The sequence below is a fragment of the Ornithorhynchus anatinus genome, chromosome 1 (genome assembly GCF_004115215.2).
Source record: "Ornithorhynchus anatinus isolate Pmale09 chromosome 1, mOrnAna1.pri.v4, whole genome shotgun sequence".
NCBI classification, from domain to species: Eukaryota; Metazoa; Chordata; class Mammalia; order Monotremata; family Ornithorhynchidae; genus Ornithorhynchus; species Ornithorhynchus anatinus.
In genome coordinates, this window is record NC_041728.1 from 33158591 (window position 1) to 33182759 (window position 24169).

At 48.3% G+C, this 24169-nt stretch overlaps 1 protein-coding gene across 7 annotated transcripts in view; it reads left to right on the forward strand.

The window, feature by feature from the left end:
* The first annotated feature begins 16924 nt into the window (after nt 1-16924).
* Nucleotides 16925-24169, forward strand: part of SUSD6 (sushi domain containing 6) — a 133449-nt gene continuing 126204 nt past the window's right edge. For 6 of the 7 annotated variants that reach the window (XM_029059989.2, XM_029060026.2, XM_029060044.2 and 3 more), the window contains exon 1: nt 17432-17638. The gene's annotated coding sequence lies outside the window, so the exon portion shown is untranslated. Of the gene's footprint in view, nt 17095-17431; nt 17639-24169 lie in introns of those variants that run through there. The other variant, XM_029059998.2, reaches the window with a different exon arrangement.

Below are 24169 nucleotides of genomic sequence, written 5' to 3' on the forward strand. Positions count from 1 at the left end.
CCACCAGTGCCCCTCTGCAGAGCCACAGGTCCCTAAGGGCCCTGGGGTCAATGACCGCCCTGAGCGCTGCCCAGGTCAAAGTCCCAAGAGGGGCGAGTCTGGATTGTTTTGATTTCTAACCTGGACTTTGCCTGCAGGTAATTGCCAGCTGAGACTGATCCTGGGTTGTGTTTTCATTTTCCGGAGGAGCTGACCAACCAGGCTAGTCCCCTCTGCTAGCAGTCCACTGTCTGCTCTCAAAGAGGAAGTGGCCATGGGGGAGAGCTTCTGGGAGGTCACAGGCACCTTGAGGGTAGCAGAGAGGTGAGCTGGGAGGAGAGGAGAGTAAAGTATACACAGGCAGATGTACCTGATGGTCCCACCATGCAGCCCAGGGAAGCCTCAGGGGATGTGTCTACAGACTTTGTTATATTGTACTCTCCCAAGTGCTTAGTACAGAGCTCCACAAACAGTAAGAACTCAATACTGACTGATTGGTGGTTCCCCCATACTCAATATTGACTGATTGGTGATTCCCCCGCTCCCCCCCACCCCACAGTTCAGGGATGCCTCAGGGAATGGGTCTACCAACTCTGTTACACCTTCTCTCCCAAACACTTACAACAGTGTGATGTACACAATAAGTGCTCAATAAATAGGATTGATTGACTGATTGATTGATGGTTCCCCCATCTAGCTCAGGGAACCAACTCTGTTGCATTGCACAGGGCTCTGAAAGCAAAGAATGGTACTTATTGAGTGCTTATTGTCAACAGACCATTGTATTAAGCACTTAGGACCGGAAAATACAGCAGTATGGATAGACACAGTCCCTACCCACAACTGGCTTACAATCTAGTCAGCACAGTAAGTGCTCAGCAAATACCAATGAATGGTTGACTGATTCTTATTCTTGTATTTGTCTTAACTCACTTCATCTTCCTTCAGACCCCAGGGCTCATCCCTCTTCACCCTTTAAGCCTCTGTTCCTGGGCCCCCTAGGCCATGTAAGGGAGGCAGAATCAACCCCGTTCTGCCCTTCAGCTGGACTCCAGGCCCATTGACCTACTATCACTGTTTTCTCCTCCTTCCTCCATCCTGGCTTCCTCTCACAGCTGAAAAGGGACTGAGTTAGCTGCAGCAGTACCACCAGGCCCTGTTCTGCCTTGCACACCCATCTGCCCCTGCAGCGATTAGCAATAACAATAATGGGAGTATTTTTAATCAATTAATCAGAGGTATTTACTGAGCACTTATTGTGTGCAAATCACTGTAGTAAGTGCTTGGGAAAATACAGTGCAAAAGAGTATTGTTAAATGCTTACTGTGTGCCAAACACTGTCTGGACCATCCTCCTTAGCACAGTCTAAGGAGGAGAGAGAACAAGAATTGAATCTCTATTTTACAGATGAGAAAACTGAGAAGCAGGGTGGTCTATTGGAAAGAGCGTGGACCTGAGAGTCAGAGGACCTGGGTCCTAATCTTAGGTCCACCACTTGTCCGCTGCCTGATCTTGGGCAAATCACTTAACTTTTCTATGCCTCAGTTTTCTGTAAATTGGCAATTAAGAATGTGAGCTCCATGTGGGATGGGGCTGTAACCAACTAGATTATTTTGCAGTACTTAGAAGATGCCGTCAAGACACCTCTACTTGGATGTGCTCCTGTCATCTCAGACTTAACATGTCCAAAACAGAGCTCTTTATCTTCCCACCCGAACCCTGTGTTCCCCCCGACTTTCATTCATTCAGTCGTATCTGTTGAGCACTTATTGGGTGCACAGCACTGTATTAAGTGCTTTCCCTTCACTGTAGATGGAACCACCATTCTTCCTGTCTCACAAGCCTGTAAACTCTTTGTCTCCTCTCTCTCATTCAACACACACATTCAATCCGTCACCAAATCATGTCGGTCCCACCTTCACAACATCACCAAAATCCCCCCTTTCCTCTCCATCCAAACTGTTACCATATTAATACAATCACTTATCATATCCCACCTGGATGCCTGCATCAGCCTCCTTGCTGCTGCATTAACCTCCTTGCTGACCTCCCAGCCTCCTGTCTCTCCCCACTTCAGACCCCATAGTTCACTCTGCTGCCTACATCATTTTTTGACAAAAATGTCAGGACATGTCACTCTGCTCCTCAAAATACTCCAGTGGTTGCCCATCCTCCTCCGCATCACACAAAATCTCCTAACCATTGACAACTTCTCTGTGCCTCAGTTACCTCATCTGTAAAATGAGCATTAAGACTGTGAGCCCCACGTGAAACAACCTGATCACCTTGTATCCTCTCCAGCACTTAGAACAGCAAGCACTTAACAAATGTCATCATTAAAGCTTTCCACCAACTTGCCCCTTCCTCCCTCACCTCACTTCTCTTCTTCTACAATCCACCTAGCACACTTTGCTCCTCTAGTGCTAACCTTCTTGCTGTGCCTCAGTCTTGCCTGTCTTGCTGCTGATCCCTGGGCCATGGCCTGCCTCTGGCCTGGAACACCCTCCTTCCTCAAATCCAATAGACAATTAGTCTCCCCCTTCAAAGCCTTATTGAAGGCACATCTCCTCCAAGAGGCTTTCCCAAACTAAACCCCACTTTTCATCATCGCCCACTCCCATCTGCCTTGTCCTGACTTGTTTGCCTGCTCTTCCCTGCTCCTAGTCCCACAGCACTTATGTATATATCTGTAATTTTTATTCATTTACACTGATGTCTGCCTCCCTCCTCCCCAATCCCCCAAGACAATAAGCTCATTGTGGACAGGGAATGTGCCTGCTTATTGCTGTATTTTTCTCTCTCAAGCATTTAGTACAGTGCTCTGCACATAATAAGCGCTCAATATATACGAATGAATAATGAATGAATGAATGAATGAATGAATACTTAGTACAGTGTCTGGTAGATATTAAGTGCTTAACTAATACAACAATTATTTTTATTACTGGCAAGTTTGTGTGTGTGTGTGTGTGTGTGTGTGACTTTACACAGTCTAAGGGGGTGAGAGAACAGGAATTGAATCCCCATTTACAGATGTGGAAACTGTGTGTGTGCTCTTGGTTGAGCATTTACTTTGTGTCAACCACATGAGGAAACTGAGGCATGGAGAAGTTAAGTGACTCAGCCAAGGTTATATGGCAGGGAAATGGCAAAGTTGGAATTAGAACCCAGGTCTCCTGACTCCCAATCCTACCACTCGACTCTGAGTCTCTGATCTGAGAGAAAGAAATGAGGGAGGAGTAGGGGAAAGTCTGACTGGATCCCCACCAGTCGAATAGGGTAGACTGACATTAAAATAAACCTCAGACAGGGGAAGAGCAGAGGAAAAGGACATGGACATGCTGTTGGGCTAGGGGTAGGTAAAAAAAGTTCTGAAGAGGAACAGACCCAAGTAAATAGGTGACACATGAGGGAGGGCGAATAGGGTGGGGAAAAAGAGGTTAACCTCCATTTTACCGATGAGGTATCTGAGGCACAAGGAAATTAAGCGACTTATCCAAGGTCACTCAGCAGAGCCAGGATTAGAACCCAGTTCCTCTGACTTCCATATCCTTGCTCTTTCCACTAGCCACATTGCTTTGCATCAAGCTGGTGCTTCATAGTACTGCTAAATACCAAGCTGCCTGCACTTAGCCATCTCAAAGTGTCTTTGGGGAAAAGCTCTCCCTTCTTCTGGAGAAATCAGGGCAAACCACTCAGGGGATCCACAGACATCCCCCAGGATGCCAGGCCTTTGTGGTCCCCCAGTAATTTATCCTCTAGCCTCACCGTCTCATTCCAGGTGTCAGAAAGCCCTAAGGGGGAACAGAGTCCACAGGAAACTTAGTCTCCAAGAGGAGATTAAGGAGAAGAATAAGGGTGGAGATTCTGCAACTCCAGGGTAACTGCAGAGGTCAATGAAGGTGTGTGAATTGCCCCATGTTTGCCTTCACATATGGGGGCAGGGCAGAGTGAGAAAAAGGGGGAGCAGAGATGAGGTGGACTGAGCATGATTGAATCCATAATATGTCTGACGTGTTTACATGCTTTTTTGTTTGTGTCTTATGGTATTTGTTAAGTGTCTACTATGTGCTGTTCTAAGCGCTGGGGTAGATCCAAAGTAATCAGGATGGACATAGTCATGTGCCGCATGGGGCTCACAATCTTAGTCATTCATTCATTCATTCATTCATTCAATCAATCAATCATATTTAGTGAGCACTTACTGGGTGCAAAGGACTGTACTAGGCATTTGGGAGAGTGCAATGTAACAACTGACACATTCCTACTCACATCGAACTCACAGTTTAGAGGGGGAGAGAGACATTTATATAAATTTATATAAATAAATAAAGAAATTACAGCTATATACAGCTACATACATATGTGCCGTGGGCATGGGAGGTAGGATGAATGAAGGAGCAAATAAGAGCAACACAGAAGGGAATAGGAGAAGAGAAGAGGAAGGCTTAGTAAGGGAAGTCGTTTTGGAGAAGATGTGCCTTCGATAAGGCTTTGAAGTGGGGAATAGCAATTATCTGTCTGCTATGAGGAGGAAAAGCATTCCAGGCCAGAGGTAGGATGTTGGCAAGTGGTTGGTGGCGAGATAGACGAGATATGAGTTACAGTGAGAAGGTTAACATTAAAGGAATGAAGTCTGCAGACTGAGTTGTAGTAGGAGAGTAGCGAGGTGAGGTAGGAGGGGGCAAGGTGATTGAGTGCTTTGCAGCCAATAGTGAGGAGGTTTTGTTCAATGCGACGAGGTGGATGGGCAACTACTGGAGTTTCTTGAGGAGTGGGGAAACACGGTCTGAACGTTTCTGAAGGAAAATGATTCCGGCAGCAGAGTGGAGTTTGGACTGGAGTGGGGAGAGACAGGATGTAGGGAGGTCAGCAAGGAGGCTGATACAGTCATCAGGGAGGGATAGGATAAGTGCTGGCATTAATGTGGTAACAATTTGGAGGGAGAGGAAGGGGCTTAATCCTCATTTTTCAGATGAAGGAACTGAGGAAAAGAGAAGGGAAGTGAGTTGCCCGAGGTCACACAGCAGACAAGTGGCGGAGCCAGGTTTGGAACCCAAGTCCTTCTGACTTCTAGGTCTATGCTCCATCCACTAGGCAACACTGCTTCTCCTTTATGGTTTTTGTTTATGGTAGAGGGGCATTTTGTGACTGAATGTAAAAGACAAGCAAATGTGATGCCTACAGTCCTGAGTACTGGGTGGGTGCTCAATAAATTCTTGTTGGTTTGGTTGGCAATGTTTTCCAGTAATTCTCAATGCTTCGGCTGACACTGTTTTCCTGTATTTCTCCAGTCCTGGGTAGGTGCTCAATTAATCCTTGACTTGATGATGTTTTCCACTGTTCTTCCAAAAGTAGAAGCTAAACTTGCAAATCAGTAAACTAATCATTTTTCCCCATTTTAAAATTTGAGTCTTTACCACCCCTCCTTTCTCTTTCCCTTTCCCGCTCTTCTTCCTAGAAGAAAGATTCAGCAGAGGAACCCTGAAGGCTCCGACCTCAGGCTACTAATTAGCCAAGAATTCTTGTTCCTGAAAGGATCAAACGCAGCTGAAAAAGAGGAGGAGGTCAGAAGAAGCAAGAAAAGGAAGGTAGCAGTGGTCTTCCCTGTCTTTGAGGGAGTGGGGAGGATTTGCTCAGAAACTAGCTCTGGACTGGCTTATCAGTAGTCAAGTAAGGAAGCAATGCAGCCTATTGGAAAGACCATAGACCTGAGAGTCAGGCGGCCAGGGTCCTAGCCCAGGTCCTTCCACTTGTCTGTCATGTGACCTTGGACAAGTCACTTAGCTTCTCAGGGCCTCAGTTTCCTCTTCTGAAAATTGGGATTCAATATGGGTTCTCCCTTCCCCTTAGACTAAGGGACAGGACTGCACTAAGTACTTGAGTGCTTAAATACTACAATTATTTCATTATTATTGTGTCAGACACTTAACAAAAAGCGACTTTATCTGAGTTTCTTCCCCTCTAGACTGTAACTCACTGTGGGCAGGAAACCTGTCTACCAACAGTCAGTCTGTCAGTCAATCAATCGGTCATATTTATTGAGAGCTTTCTGTATGCAGAACACTGAACTAAGTGCTTGGGAGAGTACCCTAGAACAATAGACACATTCCCTGCCCACAACAAGCTTACAGTCTAGCCGGGGAGACAGACATTAATATGAATAAATAAATTACAGCTATGTACATAGATACGGGCTTGGGAGTCAGAGTTCATGGGTTCAAATCCCGACTCTGCCACTTGTCAGCTGTGTGACTGTGGGCAAGTCACTTAACTTCTCTGTGCCTCAGTTCCCTCATCTGTAAAATGGGGATTAAGTCTCAAATGAGTCTCAAGTGGGACAACCTGATTACCCTGTGTCTACCCCAGCGCTTATAACAGTGCTCTACACATAGTAAGTGCTTAACAAATACCTACATTATTATTGAGAAGCAGCTTGGTTCAGTGGAAAGAGTGCGGGCTTGGGAGTCAGAGGTCACGGGTTCTAATACCGGCTCTGCCGCTAGTCAGCTGTGTGACCTTGGGCAAGTCACTTAACTTCTCTGCGCCTCAGTTACCTCATCTGTCAAATGGGGATTCAAATTGTGAGCCTCACGTGGGACAACCTGATCACCTTGTATCCCCCAGCGCTTAGAACAGTGCTTTGCACATAGTAAGTGCTTAACAAATACCACAATTTATTTTATTTTTTATTTAAATACTGCGGGGGTGGAACAGGGTGATGAATAAAGGGAGCCAGTCAGGGTGATGCAGAAGGGAGTAGGAGAAGAGGAAAGGAGGGCTTAGTCAGGGAAGGCTTCTTGGAGGTGTGCCTTTAATAAGGCTTTGAGATGGGGAAAGGAATTGTCAGATATGAGGAGGGAGTGCATTCCAGACCAGAAGGAAAGACGTGGCTGAGAGGCTGGTGGCGAGATAGAAGAGATCGAGGTACAGTGAGACAGTTAACATTAGAGGAGCAAAGTGTGTGGTCTGGGTCACAGTAGGAGAGTAGTGAGGTGAGGTAGGAGGGGGCAAACTGACAGAGTCCTTTAAAGGCAGTGATGAGGAGTTTCTCCTGGACGTGGAGATGGTTGGGTGAACACTGGTATATCTTGATGAGAGGGGAAACGTGGCCTGAACGTTTTTGAAGAAAAATGATTCGGGCAGCAGAGGGGATTATGGAGTGGAATGGGGAGAGAGAGGAGACTGGGAGATCAGCAAGGAGGCTGATAAGATAGGAGGGATATCAATCAATGAGGGATAGGATAAGCGATTGGATTAACCTGGTAGCAGTTTGGTTGGAGAGGAAAGGGTGGATTTTAGAAATGTTATGAGGGTCAAACCGATGGGATTTAGTGATGGATCGAATATGTGGATTGAATGAGAGAGAGGAGTCAAGGAGAATGATGATGATGATGATGGTATTTATAAAGCGCTTACTATGTGCAAAGCACGGTTTTAAGCGCTGGGGGAGGGATACAAGGTGATCAGGTTGTCCCGCGTGGGTTCACAGTCTTAATCCCCATTTTACAGATGAGGGAACTGAGGCACAGAGAAGTGAAGTGACTTGCCCAAAGTCACCCAGCTGACAAGGGGCGGAGCTGGGATTAGAACCCATGACCTCTGACTCCCAAGCCAGGGCTCTTTCCACTGAGCCAAACATTTGCAAGCACTTAGTACTGTACCCTGCCCACAGTAAGAGCTCAGTAAATTCCATTGTTGATGTAGATCCTGGGTCTCCCTTTAGGACCAGAGTAGGCCTGCCTGGTTTGGGAAACACCCCTTCCCCACAATTCCTGCACAGCCAGGATATCCAGAAGCTCTATAGGGGGTGACAACTAGATGCCCTATGACCCCCTGGCCCTTTCTTTTGCTGAAATGCTGTTTCTTCAGGTTCAGATTCTATTTCACTCTCAGATCAATCAATCAATCATCATTGGTATTTCTTTGTTTATGTATTTATTTTAATGGTATTTCTTAAGCTCTTACTATGTGCCAGGCACTGTGTTAAGCGCCGGGGTAGGTACAAGATAAACAGGTTGGACACAATCCATATCCCACATGGGGCTCACAATCTTAATCCTCATTTTACAAATGAGGGAACTGAGGCACAGAGAAGCTAAGTGACTTGTTCAAGGTCATACAGCAGACTTCTATCTATCCCAGTGCTTAGAAGAGTGCTTGACACATAGTAAGTGAGAGAAGCAGCGTTGCCTAGTGGTTTGAGCCTAGGCCTCGAAGTCAGAAGGACCTGGGTTCTAATCCCAGTTCCACCACCTGTCTGCTGTGTGACCTTGGGCGAGTCACTTCTCTGTGCCTCAGTTACCTCATCTGCAAAATGTGGATTAAGACTGCGATCCCCTTGTGGGACGGGGACTGGGTCCAACCTGATTTGCTTGTATCTATCCCAGCACTAAGTACAGTGCCTGGCACATAGTAAGCACTTAAGAAATGCCACAACTATTATTATAAGTAAGCGCTTAACAAATACCATAAAAAAAAGGTCCGGCTTCCCCTCTAAAAAAAAATGGCATTTGTTAAGCGCTTACTATGTGCAAAGCACTGTTCTAACCACTGGGGAGGATACAAGGTGATCAGGTTGTCCCGCGTGGGGCTCACAGTCTTTATCCCCATTTTACAGATGGGGTAACTGAGGCACAGAGAAGTTAAGTGACTTGTCCAAAGTCACACAGCTGACAAGTGGCTGAGCTGGGATTTGAACCCATGACCTCTGACGGCGCTATTTCCACTGATCCATGCTGTTTCTTAAACTCATTGTGGTGCCTTCTACAGTGATGGGAAAGTCAGGGGAAGGACAGGTTTTGGGTGGGAAGATAAAGAGTTCTCTTTTGGATGTGCTTATTGTTATAGTGTACTCTCCCAAGCACTTAGTACAGAGCCCTGCACACAGTAAGTACTCAATAAATACAGTTGAATGAATGAACAAATCTGGCTTCTAGCTCCCAAACCTGGGTTCTATCCACTAAGCCACACTGTTTCACGAGTAGTTTTTTTTAGTAATTATTGAGTGTTTACTGGGCACAGAGCACTGTACCAAGTGCTTGGGAGAGTAGAGCACAACAGAGCGGGTAGAAACGTTCCCTGCCCACAAAGAGCTTACAGTCAAATCCTCCACTGGTCTTTCTGTGGGAATCTTGCAACAATATTAGCAGTTCATAATAGGGTTATGAACTCACCATACATGGGTTCCCTACTATTGGGTTGGTTAGATCTTTTGTAATAGGTGAAAAGATGTTCGGGTGTGATTGTGCTTACCAGAAGCTGATTGGGTCACTAGCAGCTGCTGGAAGAAAACTCTCTGAGGCTCTGCTTCTTGAGGAGGTGAACCGCTTCCCAAGACCCCCTTCCCACTCAGTTCTGGTGCTGGCTTTCTCTGGCTTTCCTCTCTTTCTAGGCAGCATGTGTATAGATCTCCGATAAACAGAAACACAATTTTCCCATCCTTTTTTTTTTTAAGGTATTTGTTAAGCACCTACTCTGTGCCAGGGACTGTACTAAGCTCTGGGGTAGATACAAGTTAATCAGGTTGGACACAATCCATGTTCCTTGTGGGGCTTTCACAGTCTTACAGATTTTACAGATGAAGGAAATGAGGCACAGAGATGTTAAGTGACTTGCCCAAGGTCACAGAGCAGACAAGAGGGGGAACAGGGATTAGAACCAAGGTTCTTCTGACTCCCAGGCCCATTCTCTAACCATCAGGCCACACTGCTTCCTGTGTTCCTGCTTCCCATAATTCCTGAATCACTTATTCTGCTCTCTTTGGCTTTGGCTTTAAATCACTGAATCATCTCATCCCCCCACCCACCCACCTCACCTCGCTACTCTACTACTACAACCCAGCCCGCATGCCTCTTTCTTCTAATGCTAACCTTCTCACTGTACCTTGATCTCACCTATTTTGCTGCCAACCTCTCGCCCACATCCTATCTCTGGACTGGAACGCCCTCCCTCCTCATATCAGACAGACAATTGCTCTCCCCCACTTCGAAGCCTTATTGAAGGCACATCTTCTCCAAAAGGACTTCCCTTACTAAGCCCTCCTCTCCTCTTCTCCCACTCCCTTCTGCGCCGCTCTTACTTGCTCCTTCATTCATCCTCCCTCCCATCCCCACAGCACATATGTATATATCTGTACATATCAGTTATTTATTTATTTATATTCATGTCTGTCTCCCTCTCTAAACTGTCAGCTCGTTGTGCGAAGGAATATGTCATACATTATTATATTGTACTCTCCCAAGCATTTAGTACAGTGTAGTACACACAGTAAGCATTCAATAAATATGACTGAATGAATGAATGGTCATCATGCCAACCAAGTCTCTTACCTTACTTTCTTCTCTTCTCTTTCTTACTTTCTTCTCTTTCTCTTACAGGGAAGCAGTGTGGCTCAGTGGAAAGAGCCCGGGCTTGGGAGCCAGAGGTCATGGGTTCAAATTCCCGCTCTGCCACACGTCAGTTGTGTGACTGTGGGCAAGTCACTTTTTTCTGTGTCTCAGTTACCTCATCTGTAAAATGGGGATTAACTGTGAGTCTCAAGTGGGACAACCTGATTACCCTGTCTACCCCAGGGCTTAGAACAGTGCTCTGCACATAGTAATTCCTTAACAAATACCAACAGTATTATTACCTAGGTCTAGAATTGGTACTTCCAAATTATCCTTGTTTCACATGTGCTTTGTCTTGAGGCATAAAGAGTAACCCACTCTTCAAAAACCTCCAGTGGTGGCCCATTCCTTTTCTTCTTAAACAGAAACTTCTCACCTTCAGCTTTAATCAATCAGCCAATCAGTGGTATTTATTGAGCGCTTACTGTGTGCAGAGAAAGTGCAATGTGAAGGAGTTGCTAGATGTGATCCCTACCCATAAGGATCTTACAAGGCTCTCAGTCAGCTCTCTTCCTCCTACTCAACCCATGATAACCTCCAGTCGGCACACTTTGCTCCTCTAAGGACAATTTAATAAGAATGATGGTATTTCTTATGCACTCACTATGTGCCATGCACTGTTCTAAGCGCTGGGGTAAATACAAGGTCATCAGGTTATCCCATGTGGGGCTCACAGTCTTAATCCCCATTTTACAGATGAGGGAACTGAGGCACAGAGAACGTGGCTCAATGGAAAGAGCATGGGCTTGGGAGTCACAGGTCATGGGTTCTAACCCCAGCTCTGCCACTTGTCTCCTGTGTGACTTTGGACAAGTCACTTAACTTCTCTGTGCCTCAGTTCCCTCATCTGTAAAATGGGCATTAAGACTGTGAGCCCCACGTGGGACAACCTGATCACCTTGTATCCTCCCCAGCACTTAGAACAGTGCTTTGCACATAGTAAGCGCTGAACAAATGCTATTATTATTAAGTGACTTGCCTAAAGTCACACAGCTGACAAGTGGCAGAGCTGGGGTTAGAACCCATGACCTCTGACTCCCAAGCCCGTGTTCTTGCCACTGTGCAATATACCACAGTGCAAATGTTGGTATTTGTTAAGTGCTTACTATGTGCAGAGCACTGTTCTAGGCGCTGGGGTCAATACAGGCTAATCAGGTTGTCCCACGTGAGGCTCACAGTCTTCATCCCCATTTTACAGATGAGGTAACTGAGGCACAGAGAAGTTTAGTGACCTGCCCACGGTCACACAGCTGACAAGTGGCAGAGTCGGGATTCGAACCCATGAGCCCTGACTCCCAAGCCCGTGCTCTTTCCACTGAGCTACGCTGCTTCTACAGTGTGGAATTTACTCACTGTACTTCTTCATTCTTACTCAACCTCTTGCTCAGTTCTCCTCTAGGCAGGGAGGCATGGAACACTCTCTCCCCTCTTATTAATCTGATCACACCTCTCCCCTTCTTCAAAGCCCTTGTGAAATCCCATCTCTTCTAGGGGGTCTTCCCTGGCTAATCTTTCTGCTCCCCAGGCTATTTGCCCCCAATTGACACTTCAACGCTTCAAGTCACCTATGCACTTTAGTCTTCACTTGTTAAGCCCCTGGGTTCCTGCCCCATCCCCAAAACCCCCTTTCTTCTCTTCCTATCCTTCCCTCTCAATGACTGGGACACAAGTCAATCAACCTAATCCAATTAACCGGCCCTCAGGGAAGAGTATTTAAGAGCAGGTTTTCTTCCATCATCTGCCCTGTCCCCTTTCCCCTAAACAACCACCGCCCAGGCTTAAAAACATTTACAAATAGGGTCATCCAGAAGAATAATTGATGGAACAATTGATTTGAGATATAGACCCAGGGCTGAGGAATGGCATAAAAATTTGAGAAGAGTGCTTACAGTGTACTTAAGAGTACAGTGTTGAATAAATACCATAATACTCTAATAATAATATTGGTATTTGTTAAGCACTTACTATGTGCAGAGTACTGTTCTAAGTGCTGGGGTAGATACAGGGTAATCAGGTTGTCCCACATGAGGCTCACAGTTAATCCCCATTTTACAGATGAGGTAACTGAGGCACAGAGAAGTTAAGTGACTTGCCCACAGTCACACAGCTGCCAAGTGGCAGAGCAGGGATTCGAACCCATGACCTCTGACTCCCAAGCCCGGGCTCTTTCCACTGAGCCACGCTGCTTCTCTAACTAGGGGTGTTGGGAGTTAAATGCAAAAGATTGGAGGAAGTGGGATTTTAAGTGAAGAGCACTTTTGTTGGGGGCTTGTAGGGGGTGTATTGTAGGCTGGGAGGTCAGCAGGAGCCAGAAGATGGAGGTGGGAGGGTGGACAGTGATGTACAGTTAGATGGTGAACTTGGAAAAATAACTGTCATATGTGCTAAGCACTATACTAAGCACTAGGTAGGTACAAGATAATCAGGTCCTGCATGGAGCTCACGGTCTAAGTAGGAGGGAGAACAAAGGTATTGAGTACTGAATCTCCAATTTGCAGATTAGAGGCACAGAGAAGTTAAGTGACTTGCCTAAGATCACACAACAGACAACAGTGTTCAGCATGGCCTAGTGGATAGAGCCTGGAAGTCAGAAGGACCTGGGTTCTAATGCCAACTCTGCCACTTGTCTGCTGTGTGACTTTGGGCAAGTCAGTTCATTTCTCTGTGCCTCAGTTACCTCATCTGTAAATGTGTATTACCCACTGTGAGCCCCATGACTATGTCCAACCTGACTAGCTTGTTTCTACCCTACTGCTTAGTAGAGTGCTTGGCACATAGTAAGTGCTTAAAAGGAGAGAGAGAAAGAGAGGAGAAGCAATGTGGCCTAATGGCAAGTGCATGGATCTGGGAGCCAGGGGAACTGGGTTCTAATCCCTGCTCTACCACTTGCCCGGTGTGTGACCTCGGGCAAGTTACTTTAGTTCTCTGTGCTTCAGTTTTCCCTCATTTGCAAAATAGGGATTTAATCCCTATCTTCCCTCCTAGAACAGAGCTTGGCACATAGTAAGCACTTAACAAATACCATTATTATTATTATTATTATACTGCCTGCTAGCCCCATGTGGGACCCCATTACCTTGTATCTTGCTCAGCACTTAACTGGCTCCCCCGGTTTAAAAGTTTCCAGTGTCAATGCTTCTCACCTTTGAACTCCCAAGTCAGAAGAACCGAACTAAGCCAGTTTGACCTGAAGGAGAGAGGTTTCCCCATTTTTCTACTCCCTTTCCTGCTACATGTGAGTCAGAGTCAACTTCTTCATTCATTCAACCGTGTCTATCGACGACTTACCGTGCGCAAAGCACCGTACTGAGCGCTTGGAGAGGACGATGCAACAACAGACAGGCCCACTCCCCTCCCCCAACGAGCTCACAGTCTAGAGGGGGAGACTGGACACAAACAATAAATTCTGAAGAGGTAACGGTTCCTGAGAACGGCAGGCGACCCGATATCGGCAGCAAACCTATGCCGCTGCCCAAGCTAGGCGAATGAGTGCTTCATAAATAGGACTAACGTGGCCCAGTGGAAAGAGCCCGGGTTTAGGAGTCAGAGATCATGGGTTTGAATCCTGGCTCTGCCACCCGTCAGCGGTGTGACTTTGGGCAAGTTACAGTTGCTTCACTTCTCGGTGCCTCGGTGACCTCATCTGTAAAATGGGATGAAGCCCGGGAGCCTCACGTGGGACAACCTCATTATCCTGTGTCTCCCCAGCACTTAGAATAGTGCTCGGCACATAGTCGCATAGTAAGTGGGGCTTAGTGAAAAGACCCTGGGCTTGGCAGTCAGAGGCCCCGGGTTCTAATTCCGCCTCTGCCACTTGTCAGCTATGTGACCTCCGGCAAGTCGCTTCACTTCTCTGTGCCTCAGGGACCTCATCTGTAAAATGGGGTGAACACTGTGAGCCCCACCACCTGGTTACCTTCTATCCACCCCAGCGCTTAGGATAGTGCTGGGCACATAGCATGCGCTTAAGAAATATCAGCATTATTAGAGAAGCATTATTAGAGAAGATTATTAGATTTTTATTATTATTAGAGAAGCAGCGTGACTCAGTGGGAAGAGCCCGGACTTGGGTGTCAGAGGTCATGGGTTCGGATCCCAGCTCTGCCACTTGGCAGCTGTGTGACTGTGGGCAAGTCACTTCACTTCTCTGTGCCTCAGTTACCTCATCTGTAAAATGGGGATTAACTGTGAGCCTCATATGGGACAACGTGATTACCCTGTATCTACCCCAGCGCTTAGAACAGTGCTCTGCACATAGTAAGCGCTTAACGAATACCAACATATCTCCCTACTACCCTTCTTTTCCAAAATCCTAGAACGAGTCGTCTACAATCGATGCTTAGAATTCCTTAACTCCCATTCTCTCCTAGACCCTCTCCAATCTGGCTTCCGTCCCCTCCACTCTACCGAGACTGCTCTTTCTAAGGTCACCCATGACCTCCTTCTTGCCAAATCCAATGGCTCCTACTCCATTCTAATCCTCCTTGACCTCTCTGCTGCCTTTGACACTGTCGACCATCCCCTCCTCCTCCATACCTTATCTCACCTTGGCTTCACGGACTCTGTCCTCTCCTGGTTCTCCTCTCACCTCTCTGGCCGGTCGTTCTCGGTCTCCTTCGCTGGCGCCTCCTCCCCCTCCCATCCTTTAACTGTTGGAGTTCCTCAAGGGTCAGTTCTTGGCCCTCTTCTGTTCTCCATTTACACTCACTCCCTCGGTGAACTCATTCGCTCTCACGGCTTTGACTACCATCTCTACGCAGATGACACACAGATCTACATCTCCGCCCCTGTCCTCTCCCCCTCCCTTCAGGCTCGCATCTCCTCCTGCCTCCGGGACGTCTCCACCTGGATGTCGGCCCGCCACTTAAAACTCAACATGAGCAAGACTGAGCTCCTCATCTTCCCTCCCAAACTCGGTCCTTTCCCAGACTTCTCTATCACCGTCGATGGCACGACCATCCTTCCCGTCTCTCGGGCCCGCAATCTCGGTGTCATCCTTGACTCGTCTCACTTGTTCACCCCACACATCTTATCCGTTACCGAGACCTGCCGGTTTCACCTTTACAATATCGCCAAGATCCGCCCTTTCCTCTCCACCCAAACGGCTACCTTACTGTTACAGGCTCTCGTTATATCCCGGCTAGACTACTATGTCAGCCTTCTCTCTGACCTCCCTTCCTCCTCTCTCGCCCCGCTCCGGTCTATTCTTCACTCCGCTGCCCGGCCCATCTTCCTGCAGAAACGATCTGGGCATGTCACTCCCCTTCTTAAACAACTCCAGTGGTTGCCTATCAACCTCCGCTCCAAACAAAAACTCCTCACTCTAGGCTTCAAGGCTCTCCATCACCTTGCCCCTTCCTACCTCTCCTCCCTTCTCTCTTTCTGCCACCCACCCCGCACGCTCCGCTCCTCCGCTGCCCACCTCCTCACCGTCCCTTGGTCTCGCCTATCCCGCCGTCGACCCCCGGGTCATGTCCTCCCACGGTCCAGGAACGCCCTCCCTCCTCACCTCCGCCAAACTGATTCTCTTTCCCTCTTCAAAACCCTACATAAAAATCACCTCCTCCAAGAGGCCTTCCCAGACTGAGCTCCTCTTCTCCCTCTACTCCCTCTGCCACCCCCCCTTTACCTCTCCGCAGCTAAACCCTCTTTTTCCCCTTTTCCCTCTGCTCCTCCACCTCTCCCTTCCCATCCCCACAGCACTGTACTCGTCCGCTCGACTGTATATATTTCCATTACCCTATTTATTTTGTTAATGAATTGTACATCGCCTTGATTCTATTTAGTTGCCATTGTTTTTATGAGATGTTCTTCCCCTTGACTCTATTTATTGCCATCGTTCTCGTCTGTCCATCTCCCCCGATTAGACTGTAAGCCCGTCAAACGGCAGGGACTGTCTCTATCTGTTGCCGACTTGTTCATCCCAAGCGCTTAGTACAGTGCTCTGCACATAGTAAGCGCTCAATAAATACTATTGAATGAATGAATGAATGAATGATGATGATGATGATAGTAGGGGCTTAAGAAATACCAACATTATTATTACATGATTAGCTTGCAAAGGTTGGGGGCGGGGGGCTGTTGCCAGAGGAGCAGCGTGACTCAGTGGAAAGAGCCCGGGCTTGGGAGTCAGAGGTCATGGGCTCGAATCCCGGCTCTGCCACTTGTCGGCTGGGTGATTGGGTCACTTCATTTCGCTGGGCCTCGGTTCCCTCATCTGGAAAATGGGGATTAACCGTGAGCCTCACGTGGGACAACCTGATGACCCTGTATCTCCCCCAGCGCTTAGAACAGCGCTCTGCACATCGTAAGCGCTGAACAAATACCAACATCAGTGAATCAAAGAGGCACCCGCTGGCGGAACTGTCCCGCCCCAGGCGGGGGCGCTCGCTCCTCTGGCGCTTCGAGAGGACACGCGCAGGCGCACACACTCCCGCACGGCCCCCCAGCTCCGCCCCCTTCGGAGCGTGCGTGATGACGTCAGCGCGCGGCGCGGCGCAGGCCGGCCGGGGCTGGGCCCGCCCCTCCGCCGCCAGCCCGCGGACGCTCGGTGGCCGCTCGGCCGAGGCAGTGAGGCGCTTCACCGGCCCCGGCCCCGGCCCGCGGCCCGCCGCCTGCCCCCGCCCAGCGCCATCCCCACCGGGGCGGGCACCCGCGGGGCCAGACGCGTCCGGAGGCCCCCAGCCCGGAGGGGCCCCAGCCCCAGAGCAGGCGCCGCCGCCCGGTCAGTCCTTCCCGGCCTCGGCCCCGAGGGGAGGGGGAGCGGCGGGAGGAGGAGGAGGAGGAGGAGGAGGAAGCGGCGGGGGGGAGGGGCCGGCGAGGCCGCACAGTCCCAGCCCGGGAGTCGGAAGGATCTGGGCTGCAGCCCCGGCTCCCACCCTCCTCTGCCGCGGGACCTGGGGCCGCTCCCTCCTGGCCTTCCCTTCCAGTCCCATCAGAATGAAGGCATTTGTTAAGCGCTGACTCTGTGCGCGGCGCGCTTCTAACGGATGCAAGGTCATCAGGTTGTCCCCCGTGCGGCTCCCGGGCTCCGTCCCCGTTTTCCCAGCTGAGGTCACACGGCTGACGGGGGGCGGAGGCGGAATTAGAACCCACGACCTCTGACTCCCGTGCTCCTGCTCTTGCCACTCAGCCACGCCCGGAGCTGCAGACCGCGACCGTAGCCGCTCCGGCCCTCACCCAGTACGGTGCCTGGAGGGACGTAGCGAGCGCTGAACAAATGCAGTTTGCCAAAAAAAGAAAATGAGAGAAGAGGCGCTGGCTGGACGGTAGGGATCCGTGGGCCCGGGATGCGGGGGAGGGGCGGCGGCCGGGCCAAGGGAAAGGGATCCCCAGCCTCGTCGACGACGGTACTGCTGGCGGACCCACAGTGTGCCGAGCACTGCCCTAAGCGCTTGGGCCAGCACAGTGCACCGGGGTCGTAGACCCGTTCCCTGCCCTCTGCAACTTGGTGGCGTCTTCGTGATCGAGGGCAGGGATCGTGCCCGTGTTCTCTCTCGAGCATGTAGCGCCCAGTGAATGCCCTTTAAACACCATCGATGGATGGATGGATGGATCGATCGATCGATCCATCGAGGGCCAAGAGGACAGCCGAAGCTGACCGGTTAGCCTCTGCGACCAGCTCGTCCAGGGTGTACAGGCTAAGGCAAAACGCTCGGAGCAGTGCCGTGCACGTAGGAGGCGCTTGGTAGGTTTTACTTTTAATGGTGTTTCAGGGCTTGCTGTGCGCCAACCACTGTAATTAGCGCTGGGGTCGATACAAGCTACCGAGGGGCGCACGGTCTTCACCCCCGTTTTACAGATGAGGGAACCGAGGCACAGAGAAGTTAAGTGACTTGCCCGAGGTCACACGGGCATTCATTCACTCGTGTTTATTGAGTGCTTACCGTGCGCAGAGACAAGCGGCGGAGCTGGGATTAGAATCCAGGGCCTTTCGACTCCCAGGACCGTGCCTCTACTCAGTGGGCCAAACTGCTTTTCTGTTAAATGGCACCAATCGATGAATTGATTGAGGGCCCTCTCATGGGCAGGCAGCAGTGCAGCCCCAACCCCCTAAACGCCCTCCCCCCTGCACCCTCTGCCCCAGCACCCAAGGCTTTGCACGGAACCGCCCCTGTCGAGTGAAAAGGTATTTTCTGGCAATGCTTGGGAAACGGGAACTGAGAAGCAGAAAGATCTCACTTGTTTAAGACCCTGAAAACATTGCGAGTCGGTGGCAGGAGCGGTCAGTGGTGGGTTTCCTGAGGAAATCTCCAGCTGAGGGGGTGTGAAAGAGGAATCAAGATTTCATGCGGTGCAGCTTTTGACCTCCAGAACTCTGCTCATTTTTCTCAGTGCAGACTCCCCAAAACCACTTCCTGTTTTTCTGAGACCTTTCTTTAAAAAAAAAAAAAAGAAAAAGAAAAAAACCATTCTGGCTTTCACCGACCCCAGACGTTCAGTATTATTGCCAGTCTGACGTCTTTGGACGTGGGGTGGCAGCAGCAGCTGCTAAGATTAACAGATTGCCCGGTAAAAGGTCTCTGGGTCAGTTGTGAGGGGAAACGTGATCAGAGAACAGAAACTCAGCAGGAATCGAAGGGAAACTGCCTGGATCTTAAAGGAAACCTCCGGGAAACTCGTGTCACAGAAGTCGATCTCCCCAGGACTATCGAGGAGCACAGGCAGCCTGCTGATCCCGATTCCAGTACCACCCCACTTATTAACACCCGGCACTATGTGTCCAACCTCCCAAAGAATTTCCAGCCATCTTAGTCTTTTTTTTTTTTTTTTTTTTTTACAATTAAGCACTTACTATGTGCCAGGCACTATATCATCCATAGTAGTTGAGTGCTTACTGTGTACAGAGCACTATACATACTAAGAGCTTGGGAGAGTACAGTATATCAGAGTTGGTGGATAGCTTCCCTGCTCTCAATGGGTTTGCAGTCTAGAGATGAGCATACACTCTATTCAGGTTAGAAACAATCCTTGACCCACATGGATCTCCCAGTCAAAGTCGGAGGGAGGAGGATTTCATCCCCGTTTTTCAGATGATGTAACTGAGACTCAGAAGTTAAGTGATCTGCCCAAGGTCACACAGCAGATAAATGACGGAGCCAGGATTAGAACCCCCTGTCCTCTGACTTCCAGGTCTGTGCTCTTTCCACCATTCCACGCTACTTCCTATTTTTTCTGTGGAGTTCTTTTTTCTAATTATAATTATGGTTATTATTATTATTATGGCATTTGTAACAACAGGGAATACGTTCTGTAGTTTGGTTAGCCAACCACCTTCATAACTTCCAGCTCTCATTTTGCTTATTTAATTGTATTTATTAAGTGCTTACTGTCTGTCGAGCACTGTTCTAAGTGTTGGGGTAATCATAATTATGGTATTTGTTAAGCGCTTACTATGTGCCAAGCACTGTACCGAGTGCTGGAGTGGGTACAAGCAAATCGGGTTGAACCCAGTCTCTGTCCCACGTGGAACTCATAGTCTCGATCCCCATTTTATGGATGAAGTAACCAAGGCACAGTGAAGTGACTTGCCCAAGGTCACACAGAAGACAAGTGGCAGGGCAGGTATTAGAACCCATGACCTTCTGACTCCCAGGCCCATGCTCTGTGCACTATGCCATGTTGCTACCCTGTCCCACAGTGGGGTTCATAGTCTGAGTAGGAGGGGGAATAGGGATTGAATCCTCATTTTAAGCTGAGGAAACTAAGGCACAGAGAATTGAAATGAAGTGTGCAAGGTTACAGAGCAAGCAGTTGACAGAGCTGGGGTTGGAACGCAACTCCGCTGACTCCCAAGCCCATGCTCTTTCCACTGGTCCACACTACTTCTAAATTGCTGATTGTTAAAATATTTTTCCCATCCTTTTTTACCTAGCACCTTATTTAGATTTATTCTTCACTGAAGTTCAGAGATTAGAATACATTTCTGAAACCAAAGCTATTGAGGAAATTAATAGCCGTGTAGTTTAATCTTGTACTTAGGCCCTCCTTTCCCTCCTAATAGATGGGAGATTTCCTTCGTGATATTGGGTGCTTACATTTCTTGAAGGTTTTTTTTTTAAACTACCTCTGTGCCTCAGTCACCTCATCTGTAAAATGGGAATTAAGACTGGAAGCCCCATGTAGGACATGGAGAGTGCCACTTGACTGACTAGCTTGTTTTTACGCCAGGGCTTAGTACAGTGCCTGATATATAGTAAGAACTTAACAAATACCCTGAAAAACATCAGAATTGCTCACAGGATGGGTATATCAGTGACCGATGTCCACAGAGAGCACTGCTCAACATGGTGAATGGATCACAGGTTTTGGATTTCTTTTTTCCATAATAATTATAATCATAATTATGGTGCTCGTTAAGCACTGTGTTCTAAGCGCTGGGGTAGATACTAGCTAATCAGGTTGAAATCAGTCCATCTCCCACCTGGGACCCTGTCCAAGTAAGGATTCAGGGCTCTTCGCACCTTGTAGAAGTGGTTCATGGGAACAAATTATACTTCCAAAATCCTGTATCAGGTCCACTGTCTGCATGGCATGGACCTGGACAGTGTCTAGAATTACCCAGGAGACGTGGCTTTCACACTTAAAATCTGTTTTGGGGAAACTGAGGTTTTGGGGCCTAGTTTTTGATATTGCAGCTTGGGACCCTAAAAGGCTGGAGAAGCCACTTAGAAACAAGAGAAATAAGCCCGGGGAGCCATTTTGAGAGAGGGCTTAGCCTACATGGTTATTTTCGGGTATTTCCCCTTATTGTGGTTGCGCATGCATGCCAACATGTATCTCCTGGCAAGGATTTTAGTCTTGTCCCGGTAATTTTTAAAGCTGTTTATGATGAACAGCAGTTCATTATTTCTCTTATAGGTTAGGGTGATGGAAAGACTAGGACGGTATTGCCATCAGTGTACTTAAACGCAAGGGTGAATACTGACTATCTTGGGTCTACCCCAGTACTCAATATAGTGGTTTTGTTTTTATGTTATTTATTAAGCGCTGAGGTAGATACAAGCTAATTGGGTTTGACACAGTCCCTGTCTCAGACGGGGCTCATCGTCCTAATCCCCATTTTGTAAATAGGGAACTGAGGCCCAAGTGGCTTGCCCAGGGTCACACGGCAGACAAGTGGTCAAGCTGGAATTAGAACCCAGGTCCTTCTGACTCCCAGGCCTGGCCTTTCTCCATTGGGCCATGCTGCTGCTTTGTATTTGCTTGGCCAAGACAACAATTATCATTATTTTATATTTATATGTGAGTGTATATATATATATATATATAAAAAACAATATAATATATATAATATCAGTGGTGAGTGAGCACAGGGAGCTTATTTGCTGAACGGCTATGTCTTCCGAGAAACTCTGGTTAATATGCTTTTCAGCATTATGGCTGTGACCCTTCATAGATCTCGCAGTAGAAAGATGAAGCACCTCTCCGCCAACCAGCTGGCTACACGCCACCTACATCAGCCCAGAGAAGCTGGTGAATCTTTGCTTTAGTAATAGCTGCCGTCACCTTCCTTATTCTAGAACAGAGCAGAAGAGAAGGTGGAAGTGAGGTCAAGGGCAAGGGAGTGAGGGAAAGCCAGACTGCTCAGAGGGTGGGAGGAGTTGGAAAGCCAACGTAGGTTTCTCTCTTCACAGTTCTCTTCCTTCTTCACCTGGGAGCCCACTCCTCTCCATCCTTGACTGCCAGCTTCAACCGTTCCCACCGATGGCTCATCTACCACTGTCTTCAATCAAACTCTTGCCTCCCCTCCACTAAAATACCCTCTTTCTGGACTCACTTTTCCCTCCAGCTGCCACCTAGTCTCTCAGCTCACATTCCTGTCTAGACTCCTTGACCGGGGCATATACTTGCTACTTGCTGTCTGAATTTCCTCTCTTCCAACTCCCTTGGCTCAGTGGAAAGAGCCCGGGCTTGGGAGTCAGAGGTCATGGGTTTGAATTCCGCCTCTGCCACTTATCAGGTGTGTGACTGTGGGCAAGTCACATAACTTCTCTGTGCCTCATTTACCTCATTTGTAAAATGGGGATTAACTGTGAGCCTCACGTGGGACAACCTGATTACCCTGTATCTATCCCAGCGCTTAGAACAATACTGTGCACATAGTAAGCGCTTAACAAATACCAACATTGTTATCGAGCACTTACTTTGTGCAGACAATTGTACTAAGCACTTGGAGTGTACAATTCGGCCACAGATAGAGACAATCCCTGCCCAATAACGGGCTAACAGTCTAACGGTATTTTCTGGGTGAATGAGTCCCAAATCAACCTCTGAGGCTGTGATCTCTCTCCTCTGCTACCATCTTGCATTTCCTCCTTGCCTCCAGGACATCTCTACACGGATGCCCTGCTGACACTTCCAAGTCATTATGCCTATAATGGAACTCCTCATCTTCCCTCCTTGCCACCCAATTTTTCCATCCCAGTTGGCACCACCACCCATCCTTCCCGTCTTTAAAACTGGCAACCTTTGTGCTGTCCTTAATTCCACCCTCTCTTTCAACTGCCATAGTTAATCTGCTACTAAATCCTGTTGGCTTTTCCTTCACAACATCTCCAGGATCTGCCCCTTTCTCTCCATCCAAATGGTCACCACTCTAGTCTTCCGGCACTTGCCGGATCCTGACCGGAATATTCACTTCCTCACAGTAGCCGCTTAATATAGGTGTTCCTTTCTCCAGTCCATGTTTTACTCTGCTACTTGGATCATTACCCTAAAATAGTGTTCTGTGCACACCTTCCCACTTTACAAATGCCAGTTTCTTCATTTCAAGCAGAAACTTCTGATCATTGGCTATAAGGCATTCATCATCATCATTATCCATTCTCTCTCTCTCTTGCTCTTTCTCTCTTTTCCCACATTTTATCCACTCTTCTCCCCCTACACCCCAGCTTGCACTCTTTGTTCCTCTCAAGCCAGTATACTCACTGTCCCTTGTTCTCATCTCTTCCACCACTCCCACCCTTTCCCCCATGCCTGGATCCCTGCCATTTTGCCCAACCGCCCCCTTACCAGACCACAGATCTCCACATCCTCAAAGCCCTTCTGAAATCCATTTCCTCCAGGAGGCCTGCCCTAAATCATGTCAGCTCCCTCTTGGTTTTAGTCTCCCAGCTGCCACCCCTGAACTTTGTGTCAGCTCACCATAATCTTTAGCAGTGGTGTCCATTCCCTATTGCTTAAATACTCACTCATGCATCTACTTTCTTCCCCATCTGCCAGTGATTTTAGTGTCTGTCCCTTCTGCCGGATTGTAAGCTTGTTTAAGGTATCTGAGCGCTTATAACAGTACTGTGCACCCAGTAGACATTCAGTAAATACTAGTGATTGAGCTCTTTTCCCCTCAAGCCTTTGTCATCTCAGTCCATGTGGAGAGAGCTCGCAGTGGGCAGGGAATTTATCTGCCAACTCTGTTGTATTGTACTCTCCCAAGTTCTTAAGTCCAGTGGTCTGCTAATAATAAGCGCTCAGTACATACCGTTGATGAGAGAGGTGGATTGTGTGCGCACACCCCTTGTCCTTTAGGCAAGGGGTTGTGTTCCTGCAAAATGCCTTATAAAGGAGAACTCGGGGTTTAGCACTCACCCCTCTTCCAGTCCCGCTCATGTGCACACGCCTGTTTCTGCAGACACCGCTTCACACAGCTGTTGGAATCCAGGGGTGAAAAGTCATACGAGCTCAGCATTCACTCCGTCAGTGCGTCCTCTCTGGAACTCTTGGTGAAGGGACATGTTCTGGCTGTACTGTACCCCCTCAGCAAGCATGGTCTGGTCCCACGGGTTTCTTTTTCTTCCCTC